Genomic DNA, 9,691 nt, shown 5'->3' on the forward strand with positions numbered 1-9,691 from the left:
TGAGTCTGCATATACTGCCAAAATTGTGGAAGGACAGAGAAAGAAAAAACAATGGGAATTAACTTCATGCTCTTGGGACTACTTTATTCATAGAGAGGGATTCTTCTTCAGATTTTTAGGTATCTCCCTGGCCACTACCACCACAATAGTACTGCCTCGGGGCTAAGGCAAGAGAGAAGGGAAAATAGTTATTAAAAGTAAGGATTTTCCCCTCTCTCTGTGATCCGTGGGATTCCTCTCTCCCACAATTTCTTTAGAAAGAAAGGGATCTTCTTTTATTACTATTATTATCCTTTAAGTTCTAGGGTACATGTGCACAACATGCAGGTTTGTTACATATGCATACATGTGCCATGTTGGTGTGCTGCACCCATTAACTCATCATTTACATTAGGCATATCTCCTAATGCTATCCCTCCCCCCTCCCCCCTCCCCAGAATAGGCCCCACTGTGTGATGTTCCCCTTCCTGTGTCCAAGTGTTCTCATTGTTCAATTCCCACCTATGAGTGAGAACATGCGGTGTTTGGTTTTCTGTTCTTGCGATAGTTTGCTGAGAATGATGGTTTCCCACTGCATCCATGTCCCTACAAAGGACACGAACTCATCCTTTTTTATGGCTGCATAGTATTACATGGTGTATATGTGCCACATTTTCTTAATCCAGTCTGTCACTGATGGACGTTTGGGTTGATTCCAAGTCTTTGCTATTGTGAATAGTGCTGCAATAAACATACGTGTGCATGTGTCTTTACAGCAGCTTGATTTATAATCCTTTGGGTATATACCCAGTAATGGGATGGCTGGGTCAAATGGTATTTCTAGTTCTAGATCCTTACGGAGTTGCCACACTGTTTTCCACAATGGTTGAACTAGTTTACAGTCCCACCAACAGTGTAAAAGTGTTCCTATTTCTCCACATCCTCTCCAGCAACTGTTGTTTCCTGTTACAGCGAACAGACACATGAAAAAATGTTCATCATCGCTCACCATCAGAGAAATGCAAATCAAAACCACAATGAGATAGCATCTCACACCAGTTAGAATGACAATCATTAAGAAAGGGATCTTCTTGAAGCTTTTTGCTCTTTACTCGTGTGTACTTCTGGATTTAGAACTTCCCTTGAGCCTATGTCAAGTGATACTGGAAGGGAAAAATGGAAAATTCACCACTGGTTTGGTACAACTTCAAATTCTGGGCTCTTTCTCCAATCTTCCTGCTAAAATTTACTTTTCAGAATCTTCATATAGTTGAATCAACATTTGTACATGCATTAAGTGGGAGAGACAGAAGTGTGCTTACTCTATCTTCCCTAGCACTGCAACCTTTCTCAAGTACTCTTAACCTACAACTTACTGCACAGATTTTGGGATTTACGTTGTACTCTAATAGTTGTTTGAACTTTATAAGTAGATTCATACATTTATTAGTAAATTTCACATGCACGATCTCATTTTGTCCTCACACATCTATCAGTTTATATAAATACAGGAACTAAGTTTCAAAGAGTCTGTGCTCACACTGGTTAACATTTAGCAGAGAAATGCATAGAAGTCTATTCTCCCAGTTTCAAAGAGAGGTGGAATCTGAGTAGAGGGAATACAATTCATCTTTCCTTTTCTCTACCTTCCTTTGGCCTCTTCCTTTTACCTAACATAGCCTCCCTCACATCTCTATAGTCAAAGATCTATTCATTCTTTACTACTTGTACAGAACTGTTCTGGCCATTACCATTTGGATTTAGAAATGATGACTAAATTGCCAGTTCTGTGGGAAGGTTAATGTACCAAACTTTCTCAGTTATACTTAGCTGTATGCACTAATAAATTTAATAGTTACTATATTTCAAATGCTTTGCTAGGGGCAGTGAATAAAACAAGAGTAAGATGGATCCCCGAATTTAATGAGCTCTCAGTCTAACAAAAAAGACAAATGTATTAGTCTGTTCTCACACTACTGTAAATAAATACCTGAGATAGGGTAATTTATAAAGAAAAGGTCATGGTTCCACAGTTTGTGTAAGAGGCATGGCTGGGGAGGCTTTAGGTAACTTACAATCAGGGCAGAAGGTGAATGGAATGCAGGCATCTCTTACATGGATGGAGCAGGAGGAAGAGAAAGAGGAGGGAGGTGCTACACACTTTTAAATGACCAAATCTCATGAGAACTCTGTCACAAGTACAGCATCAAAGGGGGAAATTCGCCCCCATGATCCAATCATGTCTCACCAGGTCCCACCTCCAACACTGGGGATCACAATTCGACATGAGATTTGGGCAGGGACACAAATCCAAACCATATCAACAAAGCATGTTGACAACTATTGGCAAATATTTATTGCCTACTGACTATGTGGAATGCACTGTATTAGTGCACTGTATTCATAGATTAGTAAATCTATAAAGTAGTAAGATTATTATACCCAACTGAAAAATGAAGAAAAAAACTCCTAGAATTTAAGTAAGTTACTCGAAGTCACACCATATGGTAAGTGGTGATGCCAGGATTTGAGCCCAGGCAGTCTGACACTAGAGTTCAGATGCCTAAGCATTAAGTGATTAAAACTCAGATTGCCTAATGATACATGGATTTATCGCCACTACTACTTCTTTGAGATTAAGAAAACTTCATTTTTTTTCTTCAAGCAGATTCATCTTGATATTTGGCAGAGAAGTCATTAGTAGCCCCTTAGGGAAGACTTATCTTGTCCAAAACTGAGCTCCCCTCCCACCTGTTTCTTCTGTTGTCTTTCTCATCTCATTTACTAGCAACACTATTCTTCCAGTTGCTCAGAACAAAAATTTTAGTGTGATCCTAGTCTTCTCTGTGTCTCTCACATCTCACTTCCAGTGTCAGCCTATCCTATTAGGTTGGTGCAAATGTAATTGTAGTTTTTGCCATTACTTTCAATAGTAAATAACGCAATTACATTTGCACAAATCTACTATTATCTATACATTTAAACTATGTCCAAAGTTTTTACTATGTACATTAAACTCATGACCAGTTATCTACAGGGCTCACTAGCTTCATTACTTTTCTGATCTTTTGTTCAAAGTCACCTCAGCAAGGTTTGTCTTGGCCACTCAGAATAAAATTTCAACCTCTTCCCCAACCCTGCATGGCTTTAATTTCCTTTCCTGTAACTTTCCCCTTTAATGATGATCACCACCTAAACCACTACCTATTATGTTTGTTTATCTTGTTACTGTCTCTCTTTCTCCTCAGTGGAGCACAGAGTCCATGAAGACAATGATCTGTCTACTCAGTAGCTGGAAAACAACCAGCCCACATGAATTTTGTTTATGCCCTCATGCAAAAATATTTTATAATTTAGGATTTAATGCAATGTTGCTCATAGTAAGTATTCAATAAAAATGGAAAAAATTCTTAGATGAACTGATGACCAAAGATGAACATTGTATAGAACACTTTAAATCGATTTTTCCATATAGAAAGATAGTTGCCTTTGCTTTAGAGGTTAAGGAAGTACAGGATTCTGCTCATCACCTTTGTTAGTTTAGCACTATTGGCCAAATGACCACCCTGACTTAGTCTAGGCCAAGACTTAGAAATGGGACCAGATATTTTTATCAAAGTGACCCAAAAAATAGAGAAAAAATATAGAACCTAAACTATGGATGCATGAGTAAAGGATATATTCGGATTCTAAATTTGATTGTATTCTTAGGATATAGTTTGAGATTTTCATCCTTTTAGCAGCTGACTGAGTCTAACACAGTAGCAAATACAGTAAATTTCTGTATTAATCTGGATAATTTTAGATTTAATTGGCAGAAACCTAATTTAAATTGATTTAAAGAAAAAACTGAGGAGAGAGGGACTTATTGGCTCAAAAAATTGGGAAGCTAGAGAGTATAACTAATTTTAGGCATGCTGAATTTAAAGACATTAAGTGATTAGATTGACACACACACACACACACCCCCTCACCCTTTTCTCTCTTTTCATCTTTGCTCTGCTTTCTGCTGGATTGGTGATCTTCTTAGGCAACTTGTATCCGTGTAATGGTGGAAATAACCACTCACAACTCCAGGGTTACATCTAGTAGTTTCTGAAATCTGATGAAACAGAACTTATTTTCCCTGTGATTGTCCAAAAAGTCTTGCAATGACTTCTGACTGTCTCATCTTGGCAATAATTGATTTATCTGTAAGTGATGAATACAGCATTTTTATTATTGTTATTGCTGCATCAAGATCTATGTGTTATTGTTTTTTGTTTTTAAAATATTGTATCTTAGGAAATGGATAAGGACCTGTATTTTAGGAAAACTATGATCTGGTTGAAGCCAAGTAGAATGTCAAGCTTCATTCTAGTAACCTCTGGGTTAATGTTTTCTGTAATTCCAAGCAATTATATCCAAACTATTTAATTTAAAGACCTCTAAGTGAGTTCACTTTAGAAAGTTAAATCACAATAAGTACTATGACTTTTGCGAATTCATGTCTACCTTAATTCCTGGAAATCTCCAGTTTATTTTTGGTAAATAACATTCACCTGTAAAGCAATTTGACATTGAAAATTTCCTACTACAAATTATGGTGGTCATTAATGCTATTTATAGTCTGGTAGGATTGTACTTAATGACCTCTTTGTGGTAGCATGGGGCCTTTTGAGGAGTTTTAGCCAATAAATTGTGAGCAGAAGTGATATGTGTCATTTCCAAGCAGATAATATAATTGCCTCCAGAGCCTTCTTTCCCTGTGTATTTGGTAACTAGCAATGCTTGAGGTGGTAGCTGTGGCTGCCGTGTCATTCTGGGTGCCTAAGTAATAAGAGATCAGCTGATCTGTGGTTACAGCTAAGTCCCAGCTGACCTCCTCTGATTGTTTTGTATTATGAACAAGAAATATACTTTTGTTGCTTATGTCACTCACATTTTGGTCTTGTTTGTTGCCACAGCATAATTGGCCTAACCTGGTACATATATGTGATCTTATATGATTTTTTTAATGTTACATGATTTTAAAAACAAGTCTCTGATGTGGGTGGCTCAAGTTTAATTGTTCTTCCCTCTTTCATAGATAATAAAATTAAATTTCAGAAAAGCTACATACTTTGCCCTAGGTACACAGCATTAATAAGTGAGAAAACTGGGAATAAAACATAGAATTACTGACTTTGAGTCTACTACTCCTTTAAAAAGATAAAACTATAAACACAGAAAGAATCTTCTAATGCTTGACAAAAATGTTTTCAATTTAAAAGTTTTCAAAGTTGAACATTATGTGTCATAATGTATATTTGAAAGTACTGTGATTCATGACAATATTTTGTGTTATCCCACATCTATGATCATTGGCCTTGTTCTTTTATTTTATCAGAGCAGCCATGAGATAGAGAATATAGGAACTTGAATAAAAGTTGCTTTTGAAAGTACATGCTTTGAACTAAAGGTTATGTTTTATTTGCATAAACTTTTAAAATGTATTTATTCTTACAAAGTAGAGCCTTGAAACACTAACCGTGTTTTCATAATAAATCCCTATGACAGTCCTATGTTGTGAAGCTTCATTCTCTTAAATGTAGAGATTACACATCAATTCATCTCTTGCAGGAAAATTTCCTTCAGAGATTTCTCAAAGCTAGAAAGTCAAAATGGCTGACATGAAGATAAAATGGTTAAAAATCAACAACAACAACCAGACACACACACACACACAGCCCCATACCTAATGTCTAGGATTTCAAGTCTGAACAGAACTGAAAAAAGTTTTCAAACCTGGATCTTTCAGTAATCCTTGTTTTGGAAAGCCTACACCCTGTAAAACTATTCTAGAGAAATGATTAACCACACAATGAACCTGTGAGACAGCAGATGCTTGGCTCCCTTTTCCCTCCCTTCTTACCTCCTCATCAAACATATTTGTTGAGTACATATTTATCTACTTAAAAAAAGAGAGAGAAAACCCTGTTACCTCCCTTCTAACAGGAAGTAGCAGGACTTCTCCTCACAGGCTATAAAAATATTGACAGTAGATAATGGGCCTGTATAAGATACTGGTGGGAAGTGAGTTAATAATCACAGGATCGAACTGCAGGGAGCTTCAGATGCTGCCTAAGACCAGAAAGGCAATGAATACTGTTTTTGTTAATAACTAGCTGGTGACAGAAAGCTCTTTCAATCTTGCTTTCCTGGAACTGGAAAATACAATACCAGAGAGATATATAGTAATAAGATATACCTATCTTATCTACATCCATGAAGTAATTTTCCACCAATATAAGAAAGAATTAAGCATACTGTCTATTAGGGAAAAAAGGCCAACTCATAAATTTTTCTAAATTGAAATGTGGTTAGCAGTAATTAAAAATATTACTTTTAGGTTGAAGGAGGATGAAACTATCTTTTGACAAATACTGCAAGAAAGTGGAAACTAATGTAGACAAACAGTATTACCTAATTTAATAAAATGTCTAAGGAATCTTCTGTTTTTAAAATGTTACTATAGTTCAATATTCTTATAAGCCTTAGGTGTTAGAACATTTCAGAAACCCAAGACGTTTTCATATAGCCTAATATATCCAGATGATTAAAGTACCAGAGAGTTCTTTCAGGGAGCACTAGGAATATTCTACAACATAGACTAGTTATATCTACATTTCCTCAGAAAATAAACGTTCAAAGGAGACAACCACACTCTGAAAATAAGTTTTATCCTCCCGAAGCATAAATCTTTACTGCCCTTCAGTATAAACCAAACTGAAAAGATATGATGCATCATTTTCTGTAATGATTAACCCCCTATTTGCCAGCTGTCCTGGGAGTACTTCTAGATTTCAGGAGACATTAAGTAACCGCAAGTTGTACAGGTGCAAATCCCTCGTGCAAGTTTTGCACTAGTAATCTCTCTCTCTCTCTCTCTATTTCTCTCTCTCTCTCTTACTCTGTCTCTCTCTTTCATCTTTCTTTCTCTTATTTCTAGAAGTGTTACTATTTTAACCACATGTCTTATTCATTTAACTTATGGGGTAAATGTTGAAATTATTTAAAGCATCTGCTGTTTGTGAAACATATAATAATGGCAAAATCTACAGTTGAAGATGAATTAGTTTACTGGTGAAAAATTCAGGAGGATCCAGTGGAAGGATCAATTACCTCGGTAAACTTCAGGACACAGTTCTGACTGGTTTATTTCATTTCCCCTATTGTTCTTTGTAAGTATCCTGCAAACCAGTTTAAAGTATGTTGGACAAAAATTATTCCCACTGATAAAAGACAGCCTCTTTGAGGGAATTTTGTTTATCCTGTAGATGAAGATAAACTGAAAAGGGTACATGATGGAAAGAAACAGAAAAAACTGAAGATTGTTTTTAGAGAGGAATGATCTTGAAAGGTTTATTGCTTAGTGGTTATTTGTTGCTGAAAGCAGTAGCACTTCCTTCAGATTGCAGTCAAGGTGAACTCCAATAAGGTATTCCTTGAAGACACTGGAGTCCTTTAGGCTGGAGCAGGGATACTCTGTGGAAAGGCGTGTCGATGAGCTCTGATGCTAATGATAACGGGGTATTAAATGAAGGTTACTATAGCAGGGTGCCTGCCCCAGGGAGGAATTCTGACCGCAAAGAAATAGAGATCTCTGACTCTTGATCAAACAGATGGGCTGATGCTGACCTGCATCAATGATCTCGAGTTGATTAACCGAGATTAGGAGGCGAAAGTCGACAGCACAGCCACCAAAACACTGCTGGGTATGTCTGTCAGGAGAGAGAGGGGACAGAAGAAAGAACAGGGGAGAAAAAACCTTCAGTTCACACTAACAGGAGATCCGGTTTCCCTAGCTCTCTGATGCCCACCTGCACCTCCCTGCCTGTGCTGTGTTCCCTGTCCAAGATGAAGAACTGATGCCTGCGCTGCTCCTGCAGGAAGCACTGCAGAGTTTTCAAAAGTGCAAGGCATTAATTTGTACCAGCGCCTGCCTGGGCTGCTAAGAAAAAGTGCTGTTGCCTTGCTCACCATGCAGTGAAGTGGCTGCTCAGGACTTGTCTTGACCTGCATGCTAGAGGCGAACCAGAAAGACAGACCCAACACCAGTGAGGTTAGGGTGTTGGTAAAGGAACAAATATATGAAATAAAACCACTGCCTAAGGAGGGCCAGTCCTGGGAAATAAAGGTCAAGGGAATGGGGGAAGAAAAGGTGGCAATTGGACCAAGAGATGTCAGAAGGACTGGGGGGAAATGATAGGAAAGTGGAAACTTCTAGAAAAGAATGAATGAAAAGTATGTGGTAACTCATGAAAGGGAAGGAAAGATGGTGCTAGAAGGAATAATGTGTTAGAAAATGCAGCCAGGCGACACAGGTAGTGAGAAAGTGCAAGGGGAAGAGAGGCTAGAATCGTGCTTCTGCCTTCTGGGGATCATGCAGGGTAACCCCTTGAGTCACATTCAGCTACGGCAGTGCAGGCAGTGCACTGTAAGGCAGCACAGGGCCAGAGAAGAAAGTAACTTCCCAAGACTGACCTGAGGGCATCAACCTGTCCAACTAAATCCTGGAAAGGCATACTGAGGTTTCTGATAACCTGGATGCAACAGTGGATAAGACTTTGCCCTGACTCTAGAAATGTGCCTTTAAAAAAGTGTCAGTTGTTAGAAGGACCCGTGGACCGCAGTGGACGGAGTATTTCACTCTGTCTAGGGGTTTCAGAGATTAGGCAAAAAGTTAAAGAAGGGAGGGGAAAACCTGTTGGAAAGACTTTATAGTTTTTAGGACAGAAAGAAGTCCCAATGTTGGCTGTAACCAGTTTAAAGCGTCTGATCTAAAGAGAAAGAAATACAAAGATTCTGGGGCCAGGCAGAACACATACAGGCCTAAGTGACCTTGAATCTCACCTATCTCTTCCATGGGCATTATCTGCCTGTCACTGGGCTAGTGGCAAACTCAAATTAGACATGGACTCCTGCCTTCAAGGGGCTGGTGCTTAAAAACGAATCTGAAATTCCAGTGGAATGTGAGAGAACTTTGTGTGGGGTTCCAGGAGGAAAAAAAATCTTCACCAGACCTTGAAGTGTTGGGGAGCAACCGAGAAGGAGGTGATCTCAGAGTTGAAAGAGTTTTGAGGACAACCCTTAGCCCACAAGATGAATTATTTTCTTTATGTCTCAGCAGTGTGAGGATGAGGAGGTTCCCTCAAGAAGGATCTTCATATAAAATGCCAGGTACCTGGAAAAGTGCCCGAAGGGTCTCCCAAATGGACTTTACCAAATTACTCCTCTCCTTCCACAAGCTCGGAGAAGGCTCAGGCTCCCTCATTAATATAGTCTTTGACTGAATAACCATGCCTGTCCCCATCTCTCTAGTGCTTGGGCCAACTGGCTAATGTAGGGTGCAGCACCTATGAGAAAACATTAAACCAAAGCCAATACCCTTGGTCTGGGTAAATCTATACCTCTCTGTAGCAAAATGGAGAAGGTGGAGGAAAAAGAAGAGATGTTGAACAAAATGTTGGGAAAGTAACCTTCTTGCCTACAGAACACATTTCAGATCATTTTCAGAGAAAGCAGAAAAGGTCTACATGATAGCTTCACACTCCTTTTCTAGAAATAGGAGCCATGTAGATGTCCCAAAATAGTGAGGAATGTTCGGCCAGGTGAGTCATCTGGTACCACAAGGCAGGACATGTTAAGAAGCAATCTGGGCAGGGCACGGTGGCTCATGCCTGTAATCCTA

This window comes from Rhinopithecus bieti, unplaced genomic scaffold (genome assembly GCF_001698545.2).
Source record: "Rhinopithecus bieti isolate Rb0 unplaced genomic scaffold, ASM169854v2 scaffold_6708, whole genome shotgun sequence".
NCBI classification, from domain to species: Eukaryota; Metazoa; Chordata; class Mammalia; order Primates; family Cercopithecidae; genus Rhinopithecus; species Rhinopithecus bieti.